The 18654-nt window shown below is 40.9% G+C and overlaps 1 protein-coding gene across 7 annotated transcripts in view; it reads right to left on the bottom strand.

The window, feature by feature from the left end:
- Nucleotides 1–18654, bottom strand: part of ptprdb (protein tyrosine phosphatase receptor type Db) — a 157231-nt gene that overhangs the window by 91889 nt on the left and 46688 nt on the right. For all 7 annotated transcript variants that reach the window (XM_085277015.1, XM_085277019.1, XM_085277016.1 and 4 more), the window contains exons 4-5: nucleotides 14344–14419; nucleotides 13154–13198 (exon numbers count right to left, since the gene is read on the bottom strand). The gene's annotated coding sequence lies outside the window, so the exon portion shown is untranslated. The remainder of the gene's footprint in view (nucleotides 1–13153; nucleotides 13199–14343; nucleotides 14420–18654) is intronic.

Below are 18654 nucleotides of genomic sequence, written 5' to 3'. Positions count from 1 at the left end.
TCATCACTTTGAGAGTTCAAGTCATGACTTATGAGAGGGGAACAGAGCAGAAGCCCATTAAAGCCATGACATTTCGAATAATTGCCTCCAATCTCAGCATCACAGAGAGTCACAGTACCACCCACTTGCACTACTCGCACAGACACACACTCACACATTCTTTAACCTTAATGATCTTAATGATTAATGTCCCCCTCCCAACACACTCGACTCCCACATACACACACACACACGCTGCACAGCGTGTACATGCTATGCAAACTGGACGACTCTAGATACTGAGAAGAATAGTTTTCAAAAATTGAGATTTTGACACTTTTACATCATCAGGTTGATTTTTTTCAATTTTTCAAAATTGCTTGATACATTTTAAAGGAGTGATCTGCAAGAAAATGCCTGATGATATATGCAAATTTATATTTAATTGATTATTTCTTTAATTTCATGGAGGTTCACTAAACACAGGAAAATGTTACAAGGTTCAGGCTTGAACTTGCTCAAGGAAAGCCTTCCACTTGTGTAGTGGATTCTTGGTCGCTCCTGTCTCTTTCTGTACTCCCAGATTCACTCTGTGATGTTGAGATCAGAGCTCTGTGCTCAGGATATTTATTATCTGTTGCAGGAATCCCAGTCCTTGTAGCTTAAGATTGTGTTTTTATGACTCCAGCTGCGTGTTTTAGGTCGTTTTTAGTACGGTGGGATTGCCAGATGGATCAGAAGCTAAACACTGACAAGTCAGTGACACGCACGGGCATCTTTCTCTTAGTGCACGTGAAAAATTTGTTTTGTATAATTTGCACATCTATGACTGCATAACACATCATTATCTCTTCCTTCCTTTAGGCACCAACTTGACATTTGCTAGTGCTCCCGTCATTTGTTTTCTGCACAGACATTAGAGGCTGCAGTTGCTAACCGTTAGCGACGTTGGCTGGTATTGGAGATGGCACCTTCTCTAGTTGCACCTGGACAATTACGACTATAATTTCATAGCGGGAGACACTAATGCAACTAATAAGGCAGGCATAAACAGTCAGGGGGATGTCAGGGGAAAAGCTGTTGACTTGTTTATTGTAGTGTATGAAAGCTGTATTCTTTTCTGCAGTCATATATCGGAATCACGCTAAAAGGATAAACAAGGATAACAACACATTTGTATTGTCCAATTCACTCTACACCTACCATTTTCTTTTATGAATTCTTTGTTATCAGTCTTAAAGGGATTGAGTATTTTTTCTTTTTCACTACTGTAAACATGTTGATTTAGCTCTGACGATGTCAATCCCCTCTGAAATAGCTGCTGGAAAAGGCATTTCAGAGCTTTCGCAACGGGAATTGATCAATTTCTGAAATGTGTTTTCATTTATATATAAATGTTAAAACCTCCATAACTAGAATTGATTTTTGCAAACACATTGCAGATGAGCTTAGGTGGTCTCAATGACATGTTACAGGCTCAGAATGTTGAGCAGAATTACAAAGAAGCATTCAGGCAACATGCTATGATACACATTGTAACCGTGCACCTGAGACAGATCTGTTTAACAAAGGCCACAAAGGTATGACACTTCAAAGTGTGCGTGCGTGCACATGTGCTTGACTGTGCATGGTGAGAAAGACTGAAAATGAAGGCGTGACAAAATAGGAAGAGCCACAGAGCGAGCAGCCTGGCAGTTCTAAAGAAGCTTTTATTGAACACTAAGAAGGGAGTATAGAATGATGAACACCCAGCCTGAGCTTTTCACATTGAGGAAATTGCATTTGGGAATATTGAACTGGCTGGCGTGATGAAGTACACAACTCCTCCCCCACACGCGCACACAAATGCTCACATTTTTATGGTACAGTGTATTAGCAATACAGAAACAATCATGCTCACAGAGCTACATGCACACGTTGCACGCGCACACGCACACAGGATCTCATTTAGTCTGTGTGCATGGGTTGGATCAGCACTTCCCACTATTGAATGAGCGGAAATGAGAATCGGTGCAAACAGGGAGAGAGATAAAAGAGTGAAGAGACAGCAAGAGAAGAGGAAGTGGTAGAGAAAGAGAGACAGAAAGCAGGTTTGAGGAATAGATGAGCGAATCACGAAAAAAGAGCAAGATATCCTTCATCAGCACCACTGTAGGAGCTAAAAGTGTTGCTGTTGATGTGGTGACAATTCAACACATCAGAATTGTTTTTCACCCCCCCCCCCCCCAAAAAAAAACGAAAAAGAAAAAAGAAAATCATTATTCTACTGTTAGGAACAGCTGGATTCAACAGGTTCTATACAAATGTCAAGCAGACAGACCATTACCCATGGATGCTGACTCAAAATGAGTGGCAAATGATCACAGTACTGATGGTTGTTGGCAAGGCTGCACTGTGTTAGGCTGTAGATTCTCAAGTTGGGTGTATAAACCCTGAAAATGTAAAACGAGGAGCAAAAGAAATTTGTGCTATATAAGGAGGCTGTACCTGCATATTCACACTCGCACAATCGCGCTCCCGCACACACACACTCACACTGTCACACAAACTGCTGCCGCCGAACAGCTTATTTATGTTTACATAAATGCATTACTGTGAACTATAAAGAGAGCTGTCAGTTACTTGCTGTACACACTCGACAAGCAATTACTTCTATGCACGGAGCAACAAAAGCAGACAGCAAAATAAAATACTATCAGCACTTCGCACACACAGAGACTCACACTTGCATGAACGCACACGCTCACTCGCGCATGCACGGGTCACAGAGAAGTGGCTGTCACTGTGATTGGTTCCTGCTGCCGAGGGCAAACCCACAATAGCCAATTATCTGTCATTATACACCACAGAAGCTCTTGCGGTCTGGATAACTCTGCATGTGTCTGTGTGTGCATGAGCGTCTGCGCGAGCGTGCATGTGTGTCATAGGGGGAGAGATTGGCAAATTGCTAGTTATATATTTCAGCATGCTGAAAGAAGAGAGGAGAAATGTGGAGGAGGAGAAAGAGGAGGAGGGTAAGAGGGGAGAGTTTGAGTAGACCAGGCAGAAATATGCAGAGTGAATATAAAAGGAAGCAAAGAAGAGATTGATTATTATATTTGACAGTAGTAGAGAAGATGGGATCACGGAGGAGCCACAGACCTCCGCTGAGCTGCATGCTGATGACAGATGTCTGGTGACCGACATGCCTGATGCGGCAGGGCTAAAGTTTAGATGGCCGCAGATTGAGGCTCTCAGTCAGCATATGACTGGTGCTTCATCATATATGAAGTGTGTGACTGAGCTCTGACTAGTGCGGACAGAAGGTACCATCGCAATATTAGGATGAGTACAGACCTGCCTAACTGGAAGCTCTATGCTTCAATCACCATATCAGAGTGCCCTTGGGCAAGATCCTGAACCCCAAAACTGCCCTTGATATGTCACTGTGTGTGACAAAGCTTTGTATGTATTCAATAAAGCGCTGTATGAAAGTGTGTGGTATTTGTTGAATGTGGCTTAAAGTGAAAAGCACTTTCAGTAGTCGATAAGACTAGAAAAGATAAATGCAGCCCATTTACCATTTACTTTGAAATTCATCAGAAACAGCACAAAGTATAAAGCTCATATGCACTCTGATTCACAGCAGTGCACAGAATCAGAGACTGTTACAAACTAACAAGGTGAGTGGTTGAGAGCTCTCATTTTCTGATAATGTGAGTTTGTGTCTTCCACGCTCAGCATGACAACTTAGGTCAAGATTGGTTACAAAGTCCACCAGCCACCATTAAAGATGCAGCAATCAGCCTGCTGAAGACCAGAATTGAACACATTTTCAGTGAACTAAGCTCAGACCGTGGTCGCTCTCACCTATATCCAATAATGCGCCAGTCTGTTTTATGCATATGCAATACACGCACAGTGGCGCAGGCAAACAGTCCCAATATGCTGTCATGTGGTTTGAATGCAGCCATTGGCTATTAGCAAAGTTTTCCCTGTTAGTGAGCAAGCCACACATTTAGCTTTAGTAAACTGTAGGTGAACATCACCATCAGCCAGCTCAACATGCCTCGTTTGAAGACGCTAAAGCTAAAGTCAACAGCTTCATCATGAGCCTGGGTATCAGCAGTGAAAGGACAAAAGCAGATATAAGCAAAATTATGGAGACAAGAGAAAAAGGTTGATGTCCTGTTATCTGGTGAAGTATAAAACGTACTCTAAAATTATGTAAGTGACTGAGGCTTGTTTTGTTGCATAAATCGGCTGCACCCGCTTTTGTTTAGTAAGGTGAAATCATCAGATAAGTACAGCAGCTCTTTTATCTGTACCTCTTTCGAGAAGCAGAGAACTTTGCTTTCTGTTATTTTAGTAAGAGGAGAAAATTTCATTTTTGTTTGTACATTATGGCAGTTATAGTTCTTTGGAAGAAAAGCAGGTCAGGCTCTCAGAAAAATCAAAATCAACCATGAAAATTACAATGATTGTATGTCTAGCTGTTATAGATGTTAATCAGACCACAGTGACACAGAAAGCATTTATGTCTTTAGATATAGGGAAAAGATTTTTTTCTACTAAGAATTAACAAAGTGACTAATTAGATGACAATCGTAATAGCCTGTACAGCTATAAAGGTAGTGATTAGGGACTTGAAGAAGACATATCTCGTTTTGACATTCCAGTTTAAAGGTAACCATGATCCTTTCTACCCAGAGGGTCAAATATTATCTGCTTGCCATTCATTGACTTTTTGTCAGACTTTAGCTGCATCACAGCTCATCATCTGAGGTTTTATCTTTTTCTTTTTATGGATGTAATAGAAACATATAAAGCTCTCAAATGTGTGCTTCACTGTAATTTTTCACTTTGGTCATTTAGTAGAAAGTAAAAACACATTGTAAAATGCTTCAAGACCCAGACAGGAAATATCTGCAGCTTTATGTTCCTTCCATTCGAGCTCTATAGCTCCATAATTGATTGCTAAAGCTTCTCTACTGTTAAACCGAACTGTCCTCCTATTTAAGCTTGAATGGTGCTCAGTCATGATGCGTGAACCAAAGTCATCATACCATCCACCTCAAAATAAATCCATCTTACTGTACACTCTTAATACACACTCAATGTGTGTGTGCGAGTGCTTATGAAGTATGACACTGATCTGTCTCTGCCTGTTTTACAGCTATGCTTTGATAATCCCCATCCGAATCCACTGCCTGTGTGTCTGCCTGTGTGTGTGTGTCTGTGCTGTCCTTTTATGTTTGTGCGTGTTATGCATGGTATTTAAGCTCGTGGCTTTCAGAGGGTCTCTCTTTCCCATGACTTCAACACTATATGTAACATCACAGATAGATAGCCCTCCAGTCATCCACTCCACTCCATCGAACCACTCAGCACAATGGCCTAGACACAATCGCTCTGCAGTCAATATCTCCATTACCATTTCTGTCAACAGAATAAACACAGTGGAAATTGAATGGTTATGGGTTATATTACTTTTAAATGAGCTGATGAAATGGGTGCAGTGGCGATGGGAGAGAGGGCCGAGAGTGGCTCAGATGAGGAGAGGTTAATATGTCATTTTAACTAAAAGATACATGAACAGACCAACAAATCAGTATTACTTTTCCTCACAGTCATATCTTTTCTGTTTTGGTTTCATATTCTTATTCAAATGTAAGGATTTTTTTCATGCATCACTTTGAGTAGGACAACCTGTTCAAGTGCCTGTACACTTTTGCACAGACTATATTATGCAAGCTTACTCTAAGTTTAATTAATTTCATTATGACACACATGACTATAAACCAGTAATTCCTAGTCTGGTGTTCAGACTGTCCAGGTGGGTTTATGGCAATAAAGCATAAAACTATTTCTTGCACAAAACACTTTCCTCTTCCTATGTTTTCTGGTAAAATACTGGATTGTTTCAATTCTCAGTGCCTCTAAACAGATTCAGATACACAGAAAAAACAAACAAAACAGTCTGGTTTAAGTGGTCAGAACTGCATATGCAATCTGAGATAAGGGTTTGTACAAAAGACTCTTTGTTTGCATGGAGTCACTGACCAAAATGCTTGGAAAATACTACTATATAGTCATAGATAGAAACTAATTTAGATCTTATTTTGGTGTTTTAGATATTTTGTTTAAACCCAACAGCAGAAACAGACAGGGAATAATGAGAAAAATAATGGAAAAAACAGAATTCAATCATTGAGAACCATATTTCCTTAAAAAAATGTAAGGTCATTTTAATCTGATCCCAGGAACACTTTTCAAAAAGCAGAGATGGGGTAAAAAAAAGACTGAAAAAGTTGTGTAACTCTAACAATAAAAAAATAAATAAACAAAAAAACCTACTTGATCACAATTCAGTAATGGTGCATCAGCTTAAAAGATCATCTCAGAGAAGCTCAGCCTTTCAAAATAAGAATTAAAGATGGGTGCATGGAAAAGCAGTTCAAAAATTTAAAATAAAATTATTACGACTTGGAGACTTCAGTATATGCTGTACATAAAACAGTAACACAGACAATCAGCTAATGCAGGCTGTAAAAGCGCTTCTATTTCTCTCTCAAACACTCGCTCTCTTCTGGTGGGCCAAGAAAAGCTCTTGCATGGACTCCCTGCTTGTCAGTTTGTTAGTACAAGTTTTAGATAAATGGGGGTTTGTCCGGGACAATCAAACCTATCTGGTTATGTTAAAGCTTCCTGTTATGAGTGATTTATAGTGACTACCAATGAGCCACGTGGCATTTGCAAAAAATGACTGTAATAAAGTGCCTAGTAGAAAGTCAATGCAATAGATTTGGTTAAGTCAATAGGAATTAATCTCAGAAGAAGTCAGTAACATCAGTGATACAAGCATCGATTGTGTGTCATACTTCCTGCGAACCTGTTGATGGTACAAACAAAAAATAAAAAGGTGAGATTTAGGTGGATGGAAGCCAGAGGGAATTTGAACATGCACACACTGTTTGTGATTCATGTCAGCCAGCTGCCCTTCAAAGTAGGCCAAGGCTGCCAAAGACACTGGGAATGATGTCACAATATTATTGAATGATTATGAGCTGGATAAATCTTGGACACGGCTGAAAAACAATATTTAGGTGGCTGTGATTTTTAATATTTCAACTAAAACCAGATGAAATTCTGTTGTGGAAATCAGAGAATGGGGTCAATAGCTTTAGAAAATCCTTATGAACAAAAACTGTCCCTGCAATAACAAATACAAGTTAAAACTGCTATTCAAAGAAAATCCATGCATAAAAATGAAAAGGGCATGGTCTGGGCTCAAGTTCATTTAAGATGGAGACCAGAGTGAATTAGAAAATGATTTTGTTCCCTGACAAATCACGACTTGAGATTCTTTTTGGAAATTATGAAGGCTGCGTCCTTCAGGCTAAAGAGGAGAGGGACCATAAATTTTTTTCCAGTGCGCAATTGAAAAGCCAGTATTTGTGATGCTGTGGATGTGCATTAGTGCTCTTGGCATGAGTAGCGTGCACATCTGTGAAGGCCCCTGTGCTGCCATCCATCCATAGAATCCATTGAATGAACTTTCATTAAAATGTCCTTAAAGGTAATGAAGAAAGAAACACGAAAAAGAGAAAGAATTACATTGCATAGAAAGCACTGAGTCTTCTCATTTTTTGAGAATCCTGCTTGATGATGAGTAGAGAGAGGAGTGAGAGCTTGATGAGTGGAACCCTTAGCAATGATAATCCCATTAGTACTGTACTGCATGTTAAGCTCTCCACTAATAACTCACACGTATGAGCATGAAGGGTGTGTATGCGCATGTATGGCCGAGTCCCGCTTGGACCATCCTAATTATCAGACGAGGCTCACGTGAGGGTAATTACCGCATCTGAGACAGTGGGAACAAGGCTATGACTGACCCAGAAATCCACAGGCTAATGAAGCGATAAGACACACACACACACACACACACACACACACACACACACACACACACACACACACACACACACACACACACTGTTTCTCTCTATGTGTTGGTATTACCTCACATAGAGACACAAGGACAGAGCAAAAGAAAGAGAGAAAGCCAAAAGACAGAAAGGGGAACAATGTTTCCCTCAGCCTGCATTAGAGAGAGCAGAGAGATTTGGGAGGAGCTGTCAAGAGACGCTCTGTCAGGCAGCTTCAAGCTCAGCCCTTTTCCTAGTATGAACTAATCTGGCTGCTCTCTGTTCTTTGTCATATCTGGCCATGGCTCCACAGCACTGTGGTCTGCTTCCACAGCCGCGGATTAAGCTCGGCTGCCCGAGACTAAATTCTCTATTGAAGAATCATCTAGGTGTAATCCCTGTGTGAAGCCAGCCCTGTATGGTACAGCACATTATATCTCTCACAATGACTATTATTCACATCAGGCTGTGCACTCTGGAGATTCTGGAGACAAGCACAAGGGCGGTTTGCTGTGCATAGGCAAGGGACCTTAAGGGTTTGTTATGTGAAGTGAGATTGGCTCACTTAAGGTGGGCCCTCCTGGGAAGAGATCAGCTAATTCTGGCAAGTTGTTTTTCCACACCTAGGTGATTAAAATATTAACATTTTAATACACTCTGTCACATATTTCTTTAGTAATCCTGTCTCCCATTTTCTACATTTGCATGAACATTTAACATTTGCATTTTTCCATTTCCCTTTCTGTTGAATGTGCAGGGAGAAAAAAAAATCAAGAAAGAAATAAAGTAATAAGGGCAAATAAACCGAATGTGCCTATAAATCAAAAACAAACAGTTGAATAACAGAAATAATGACAAACTTTACAGACAATCAGATATTTATAGAAGGAACTAATATGTGTAAGCCAAATTCCATCTATATATGAATTAAATTGCATTAAGTAGTTAAATATAATGATAGCTTATCCCAGGTGTCCTAGGGTGAGGGTTGGGGAACAACATGATCACCCTTCCTTCATAAGGGGTTATCACCAACCAAAGGAAGTCTATTGAGGTAAGAGGAGAATGTGCAAACTCATAAAAGAAACAAGACAGAACCTTCTTTCTGTGAGGAGACAGTGGTAACCATCAAAAATCTGCTCTGACAGTGGAGGGTATGTGAATTCCCCTGGGTAATGTCAGACTGGAGTACAGGTGAGAAAATGCTTTATGATGTGACAATGACCTTTGACCTTGAAGATAAACATCAGCAGTTTATTATATTAGACAATGGTGTGGAATTGTCTTGAGTTATCCCCAAACTCAGCTCTGTAAGGTCATAGTGACCTTGATCTTTGACTACAAATTTCTAATCCGTTCATCCTTTGATTAAAGTCATGATGAATGCTACAAAGTATGGAAGTAGTGATGTACAGATAAAAACATTTTGTATTCATCTACTGCTCGAGTAGTGAGCAGCTGAGTCAGTTTTTATTACCAGAGAAATCCCTCATGTCATGACACCTTACATACAGGAATACAGATTTTAAGATATTTTAACATGCTTCCCTACTCATATTTTAGACAAATCTCCTATATGGGAGTATGTTTGGTTTTGAATATCAGATGTTAAATTATTCACTTACTCTTTATTTATTTTCAAAATCAAGAAATCTGGGATCAGAGATTGTGCACCCCATAAACCTACAGTGCATTTTAAAAAGGGCAAAGATTTAGTGGTTTATTCCAAACCAGAACTGTATTTGTATTGATAAGTGCACTGTAGCTGACAGAAATACCACTAATTTCTTTTGGTTGCTCCCTTATTTCCCAAGTGGTCGCCACAGCGGATGGATCCACATGTTTGATTTGGCACAGATTTTATGCCAGATGCCCTTCCTAACACAACCCTCTCAACTGTCTTGGGACTGGCACTAATAGGACACTAGCTGAGGCTGAGTTTGTGTGTCCTTCTGGAATCAAACGGGGGAACCTTCATATGTACCACCACAACAGTTTATTTATAAAGCGCTTTCACAGACAAGCAATCACAAAGCGCTGTACAACAAGACAGAGTAAAATAAACAAGAAAATCAAGAGCTGTAATAGCAATACAAAACGGGAGACTTGGTGCCACAGGCTGTCTATTGCCCTAGTTTTTAATCTTATACAAGAAACAACTAACAAATTCTGAGCCTGTGATCGAATACTGCGAGGACAGGTTTGTTTAGTAAAAAGTTTATATAAATACTATGGATCCTGGCCATTTAGTGCTCTGTATCTAAGTACAAGAATTTTAAAACAGATCTTAAAATCTACTGGTAAAGAAATAAAATAAAATAATAAATAAATAATAAATATTATATTATATATATTATAAACATTAATAGTCTGACTGCAGCGTTTTGTGCCTGTTTGAGGCCCCCAAAACATAATTTATCTGAGTCAGTAAACGGGGAATTACAATAATCTAAGCATGATAACACAAACGCATGAACAATTATGTGTGGTTTGGCCAAAGAGACCATATGTTACATTTTAAAATGTTCCTGATATGAAAGAAACAGGAACAATAAATAGAGAGGAATCAAATATTATGCCAATATTTCAAATGCCGGACCTAGCAGATGAACAAATAGAAGCATGAGCCTGACTGATTTTCATATATAATAGAGGAGAAGCTACAATCATAGCCTCAGTCTTGCGCTGTTTAGAACAAAATAATAGCTTGAGAGCCAGACACTAATGGGGGTTAAAGAGGAGACTAGAGCGAACAGACAATTCAGCTGGTGAGGTTTTAAAGACATATCCAGCTAAACGTCATCTGCATAGAAATGTTAAGAAACATCAGAAAAATACTTAATGGTGCCAGCTAGGAGAAGAATGTAGAAAGAAAATAATAATGGACCCATTACTGAACCTTGTGGAACCCCCACAGGTTAGGGAGGCATAATCAGAGAAGAACTTGTTCACCCTAACAGAGAAAGTCTTGTCAGAGGAATATATAAATAGGAAGAAAACCAATGTAACACAGAGCCAGAGAGACCAGCCAGAAACTTAAGCCTATTAAGTAAAATTTTATGATCAACAGTATCAAAGGCTGAACTGAGGTCAAGTAGAATGAGTACAGAACAAATCCCTGCATTTTTGCGTCATAACTTTTGCACTGTCCACTTCCTGCTGTGACAAAACAAATTTCCCACGTGTGGGACTAATAAAGGTTATCTTATCTTATCTTATCTTAGAAGCCATCAAAAGACTGTTATAGAATTTCAAAAGCGCAGTCTCAGCGTGATGCTGCTTTTGAAAGCTAGACTGTAATAGGTTGGGAAAAATGTAATTAGCATAATAAGGATCTGAATAGACTTTCTACAGCTTTTTCTAAGAATTCCTGTCACGGTCCCCGTGTCTCTCTGGTTGGCCCACGCTGGCTACAGGTTTTGTTGTTGTTAGTTTTAGTTTTTTGTCTCTCCTCCTCCTCTCTGCCTGGGTGGAGCTCATTACGGGCTCTCACTCTTGGCCCACACACCCCTGTGGATGGTGTCCACCTGCGGCTGATCTGGCTGATTTCCCCAGCTGCTATTTAAGGCAGTGGCACAGAGCAGCTCACCGCTGGAACGTCGAACCACCTGAGTTCGTGCTCGCGGCATATTCAAAGAAGAATCGCTTACACGTGTTTTATGTTGTGGAACTAACCTTGACCTTCTGTCTGTAGATTCTGGACCGAATCACCGGACCTGTCCAAGTGGGGCAGTGTGTGGAGTGTTGGAGCGAGTGCGGCTGAAGAGGAGTGCGCGTGTGCGGAGGAGCGGTGGCGGTGACTGAGTGGAAGAGGAAGCGTGTGTGTGGATCCCCCCCCCCCCCCCCCTTCTCTCCCTGGAGCCCTGGACCCCCTCCCAACTCACTGTACATATATTTTGCACTAAGGTGATCCCTATTGTAAATAAATCCCCTTTTTGTTTCCTTGAAAGAACTGTCTGCGCGTGGGTCCGTTCAGTAGCCATGACAATTCCCTAACAAATGGCAATTTCAAAATAAGACGAAAAATTACCAATGCAGAAAAAAGAAGAAACTAATCATGAATTCTTTCTTCATATGTTGTAATTGAAGATAAGATAACATTACTCAACCTTTAAATATACTCTGTAAATTATTGCTTCTCCACCAGATCAGTAAACAGGAGCGCAACAAAACCGTGAACCTCAAACAAGGGTTAGGAATGCACAGGTTGTGGGTCAGTACTCAGAATCAACATCAAACACAGCGAGAGCTCAAGTACTTGAAAGTGTATCAAGTAATAAAAAGTTGATCTCGCTATTGTTATCCCTACAGATAACAATAGAAACACAAAATTAATGAAAGAGTTCACAATCATCTCTATGTCTATAGGTGACTTTTGAGCTCCCCTTAAAACAAACCTGTAAATCATGTCTGAGTTTTATGCAGTTCAACCAACAAGATATGTTTCAGAACTCCCAAACTGTCTCTTACTTCACAAAAGGAAACGAAAAGGTTACAAAACATCTAAAAGTCAATCTCAGGGATCCCCACTTTGGTCTGACAAAGCCTCATGGAAGATGATACCCTCAGGGTAATACTGTTGATACTGTCCTACTCTGGAGCCTTACATTTAAGTGCTTCAGACTAGTGTTGTACAATCTCTGTGCTCACAGAAGCAGAGGGCATTTCTTTTGCTTGTACCAGTTAGCTAAACAGCTTCATTGACGTGGCAGTTTAAGTGATAAGTATGACCCACTCATAGTGTTGGTCTGTGAGGCAGAACAGGTTACCCCAAGCCCACGCTCCAGCCATCACAGGATCCCTGTCTCTGTCGCTCCTACGCAGAAAGAAAATGTGTGTGCGCACATGATCGACTGTGTATTCGAGTGAGTTATCTTGATCAAATTCCCAATTACACAGACGAGTGTCTCTTCAATGCTGTGCTCTTTATACAGATACACAAACAAACAGACATAAACATCACACAAACACGCCCACTCTCACATACAAAACAAGAAAAAGAAACACACGCAGGCCAGAGGCAACAAGCACTTCATTTCCTATTCCACCCCCTCTTCTCATCCTCAGCACCCCTTCTATTCCACTCTGGCCTCCCCAACACTCAACCCACAGTCACTATAGCAACCTCACACACAGAGGACTAATCATGCCATTGCAACATCTGTCAGACAACGGAGACACACGCCCTTAAAATGTGCATGCCACTGCATACACTAATGAAGCACACAAGCACAGAAACAGTTAAAGAAAGCAAACTTTATTACCTTTGCTCATGGTTCATCCTGTCACATGAAGTTTGAAAGTGGGAGCTGCAAGAGAAGATTATTGAAGAATATTGGTTTTCTAGGACCGGAAGAATGATCTGTTTGAAAACTTGCAATGATGCCACAGAGGTTTATGAAGGCCCTACTGTACAAAAGCCTTAGCCGCTTAAAATGAGCAAATAAAGTCTGCTCCAGAAACATTTCTGCTGGGTATGCTGCTCTGCTGCCACCTGTAGATTACACCTGGTACTCCACAATATAAACATATAAGTCTCAGGACTCTGGCCTTGCAACATCCACGGAAATTCACCATATTAAAAATTAGAAAAAAAGGAACTAAGAAAAATGAGGTGTCTTAGATCTGCTGTATTCCACCTGCTGTTAAGCAGCAAAATCAATCCCCTTCCTTCAGCAAACAGTACATACGAGTCCCAGTGAAGCACTCATCGTGCTTCAGCATACTCTATGCACCATCTAGCCAGCTTTCAAGCAGTTTGATGATATCTATTTTGGTTTTTGTAAAGTTTGCTGAGGCTTGGTACCAAAATGAGTCACACACAAACTCAACTCAAACTCCAGCTATAGCCTCAGAAAAGGAAAGTGGCTCTCAGAGCAACACACAGCCTACGTGCAGCCTCTGCATCTTTTAGCAAAAAATAAAAGGGGGTGAGCGAATGCTTTATATTTAGAATGGTGACGCTATACAAACTTGAGCACTAACATGAGAGGAAAGCTCAGCGATGCGTTAGAGAGCCGCATATTCAATAATGTATCAGAGGCAGGATTTTAAAAACAGCTGGGGATCGCCGCTCTGTCTTGTCCTGTCTGTCAGTCTGTCTCTTTGCATGTCTTTCTCCCGGTCCGTCCACTGCGACAGCAGCAGATTTGCTACTCCTGTGGGGAGCTGATGTTTGGTTAAACTTTCATCCTATCAACGTCTTCACTTGATTTTTCTCTGGGCCTTATGATGAATCTCCATCTGAGTTTTCTTCACTCTCTCAGAAGAAAGGTTCCATTCCTTTCTTTATCTTTGTGTGCTCCCTTGCTGTTTCTTCCTTAGTGGTCATGGTGCAGCCTTTTAGCAAAATAGATCATACACAAAACACCTGGGGAAAAGGGGGCTTCTGACGGTAAATGTTCATGTGCGTGCATGTGTCTGTCTGACGTTCACTGTGGTAATCATTGCCTACCTGTTTCAGTGCACAGACACACTGCGCTGCTTCATCCTTGAGGAATGAAAGAGTAAGAAATCTCCCCAGAATTCTCCTGCAAGAGAGAAGAGAGGATACAGTGAGAAAGCAAAGAGGTTGGGGAAGGAAAGAGAAGAGAAAGAAGGAGAAGGAAAGGAATTAAGAGCAGAGCTTTAGCTTTATAGAAGTCACTGATCTTAAAGACAACTCTGACTTTCAGCTAAGTTCTCCATGTTCTTCTTGCACTCATTTGTTTATATCATTGCATTCAGATCAAAGCTTCCAATCTGAAACCCGAGTTCAGCTAGTGCAGCTCAGTCGTTCCAAAAGCAGTCTGGGTCAAATGGACAGCCGCGGCTCAACTTCTACACTGGGAGCTTTTAAGGCTTTTAAGGCTTCCATGCCAGCAAGATGTACAGGCTTGTGAGTGGAACAGGGGCTGAAATGCCCAAGTGGGAAAAGCATGCAGCACCTCGGCATGAAAAGTACACACTCGCAGATCAAAGGTTCATGTGAGAATACTAGCAAGGAGGCATGTTTAATGTAACAGACCATACATGCATGTGCACACACAGACCTGCACACAGATATACAGATGTCACTCTTCTATGTTTTGTGACTCCAGTGACATCAAGATGTAGCAAAGAAGCAATCACTGGTGGAGGGAAATCAGTGTGGATCTGAAAGGATTACAGGGTTGTTTCCAGAACTGCTTGCGTTGATGATGATATTTGTCTTTTATTGAAGTTATATATTTTGACCAAAAGTCCTCTACACACATGCTGTGAATCAGCCACTTAAAAAAAAGAACATTTTGAACATTTTCAACTTAAATCTATAATTCTTCTTCTTCTTCTTCTTCTTCTTCTTCTTCTTTTTATTATTTTCTACTACTTCTGGTGTATCTGATGGGATGGCCACTCTAAGCACTGTGGTGGCTAGCCTATAAATTCACCAAATAAATAATATAATGTGCAATAAATATATTAAAATCAAATTGAAAGAATGTAATAGAAAAGCCTATTAATAATATCAAGATGATTAGAATAAATCAGTCCCTGCCAAAAGATGCCATAACAAAGAGTCACCACTGGTCTGTGCTATTATACCACTCCTGTGTTTGTGCTGCTGACCGACTTACCAAACAAGGGCAAAGACGGTGATGGCAGCATACATTAACTGCAGAATCTGGTGATGTAAATATCAAGATTGATTTGTTTGCAAATCATAACCAGGTCATGCTGTGCGTTCCTTGGCCTGTAATCACCTGTTGTTTTTAGGTTATAAAGGTGAGATCTTCAATGATGCAAAATTCAAAGAATGTGTTTCTTTGTCTGACTTTGACAACCTAAGCGTGTGATCTGAGTTCAGGCTTGTGTTCGCACAATTGCAAATGACCGTGCATCACGTGTGGAGGCAAGCTAACATTTTATTTTCAGTCGATGACACATTCCTCCCTCGATTCCCATCCACTCGCAACATGTTTCCTCTGTAATGATCTTACAGTGCTGGTGAAATGAGTTGTGCAGAGGATTATTATAAGCATTGGTTACCCTCTATTGCGGGAACTGGTTTCCCCCTCAATCATGTTGTTTTCCTGTTGGGTTTCAGTACTCCCTGGTTGGAAACCACCTTGTTAGTGAGAATGTGCTTCACCTGTGCTGGCCCAGCAGAAGTAATTAAAGCCTCAGCAGCTTTGTGCAGGAAAGGGAGAGTCTGGAAACTAGATCAGTGAGAAAGCTCGTGTTGGTGCAAGCAATTCAGTTTACAGATCTTGGCGTTACTTTAGATTCTTCTGTGACTTTTATGCAATAAAGTGGCACCCACTGGTGAAAGCCTGTCTGCAAACCTTTTTTGCTGCTTTGAAACTCTGAGAGGACTCCCATGGGAACCCTTCAGAGCAGCCTTTGAAGCCCTTTTATGTTAATGGCTAAAAGTGATTATTCAGAGAGAGTGAAAATGTTGATAGTAATTTGAAGGGAATTCATCTCTAGGTGCTACGTCTGGACGTCACCTTAAAGGTTTCTGCTGGTGGTGGAAATGGTTCTGGGCATGGGAGCATATTATTTAGGTCACTGAAGTGCTTTCACATGGCCCTTTCACACCATGAACCAAACTATTTCTGCACTGATCTGCACAGCAATGGCCCAGATAATTTTTTGATGTCTAACCCTAACCAGGGCAGCTCAGTGGAACTCCTCTTACTTTGGTTTGGCTTCACTCAGCATGTATGAAACACTCTTCATAGGCTTCTGTCACTCAGACTCAAAATCAAGGCAAGTGGGGAAGCGGGGCAGCAGAGTGGGCATCAGATGTCTCTTAAGCCTATTTTAAATGCAGTGTCACAGTTAAGCCACGGACAACACTGACATGATTACCTACAAACTTTATCTGCAGACGCAACCGTCCTCAAGCTGCACCATCTTTTTACAGTGTCAGTAAAGTGTGAAATGTTTCAAGATCATATGTTCACCAGAAGTGTCATTCCCTTTTAGAGAAATATATTTCAGTTTGTAAACATGTTTACTCTTTCGAAGTGTATGTGCGGCACTGATCAAAATTGGCCCAGAACGTTAAGGAGGTTGTTGCAGGTCAAGCTGGCAACAGGGACTCTCAGAGTGGAATGGCACAGTCTTGCTTCTCCAACTTGTTTACAACTTGCATACTTGTGTGTGTGTGTGTGTGTGTGTGCATCTCTAGCGTTTAAGAGTTTACACAAAGGGAATAAACTGGGTGAGGATTAAATCTGACCCCACAAGGATGATCAAACATCTTGAGAGGATTCAAGATGCCTGCATAATTCAAATGAAACTTCAAAACTGACCTGCTGCTCTTGAACCTTTTAAGCTGAAAAGATATACAGTATAATAATACAGCTACATTCAAAACCCAATTGTTCCTCCACCCATTGAAAAAGCTGTATAAGAAGAAGCAAGTTGACAGGTAGGCAGTTCAGACACACACTCACTTTAATCCTAAACTACATAAAATTACCACTTCTGAAAAATCAAAAGTAAGTACAGCTGTCTGGCGTTTCAAGTTTGATCGGATTACAGAGCTCTGGTGTTCCTTCACGTCTCGGTTTATTATAGCAAATGCAGCTGGGTCTCTTGGGATTTGATTCAAAACAGTGAGTTAAAATTTGATTCCTCTATTGGCATTCTCAGACATTTATCCCCACCGTACATCCAGAACAATGAGTAAAATCTTTAAGCATTTGCTTTAAAGTGAGGATATTTTTAGTAAGAGCTGATCATTATTCAATAAAAATGCAGAAAGGGAAAAACATAATCTCTATCAACTGCAATTAATTCTTTTGTGACCATGGTTTTTAAAAAAAAACAAAAAAACATGATTTTTCCCCAGGTCCATCAGGGTACAGTTTTTTAGCATCCCTGTGAACCTGCTACAGTTTTTGCATCTGTTTAGGGACTCTAAGTCACTTCTTCCTCTTTGTGAATCCCCAGACTGACTCACTGATGTTGACTGAAGGGTTCTGTGTTGGGCAAACAATCTGTTACACGACTTGGCTCTTTTTCATGCCACTAAAATAATTCTTTATGACTCATTTTTAAGGTTGGGGACAAACAGATGCCTCTTTGGTGGTATTGGACGACAAATGAGATTTTGTCTATATTTCTTATTAATGAGAAGGTCACTAATTCTGACCAAGCCCCTCGCTCCATTTGCAGCAATGCAGTCCTAAAGCAGCAGAGAACCTCTACTGTGTTTCCTGGTTAAAGCATGATTCTTCAGCACTTTGCCAACAAAATTTGCACTTTGCCACCAAAATTTGCACTTTGCCAACGAATAACAACACCTATGCCAGAATGCTGTTTAAAGACTTCAGTTCAGCGTTCAATACAATCCTCCCCTCACAACTCATCAGGAAATTGACAGACCTAGGCATCAGTTCCCTCATGTGTAAATGGTTACTGGACTTCCTGACCAACCGGCCCCAACATGTCCGGCTGGATAACCACTGCTCATCTACAATCACAATGAACACTGGTGTACCACAAGGCTGTGTGATGAGCCCTTTCCTCTACTCCCTCTTCACCCACGACTGCAGACCTACCGATGGTTCCAACACCATCATTAAGTTTGCAGATGACACCACGGTGATTGGCCTCATCCATGACAACGATGAGGCCGCCTACAAGGAGGAGGTGGATCGTCTGGCTGAGTGGTGCGACAGAAACAACCTGCTGTGAGCAGCTTCAAGTTCCTGGGTGTCCTCATCTCCAAGGATCTCATCTGGACGACCGACTTCTCCAAGCTGGTCAAGAAGGCTCACCAGCACCTCTTCTT

The sequence above is a fragment of the Mchenga conophoros genome, linkage group LG6 (genome assembly GCF_057382185.1).
Source record: "Mchenga conophoros isolate Kocher_MC1m ecotype Shallow Benthic linkage group LG6, M_conophoros_male_GT1.1, whole genome shotgun sequence".
Classification (NCBI taxonomy): Eukaryota; Metazoa; Chordata; class Actinopteri; order Cichliformes; family Cichlidae; genus Mchenga; species Mchenga conophoros.
Note: the sequence above shows the minus strand (reverse complement) of the source record. Positions and strands in the feature narration are given on the sequence as shown.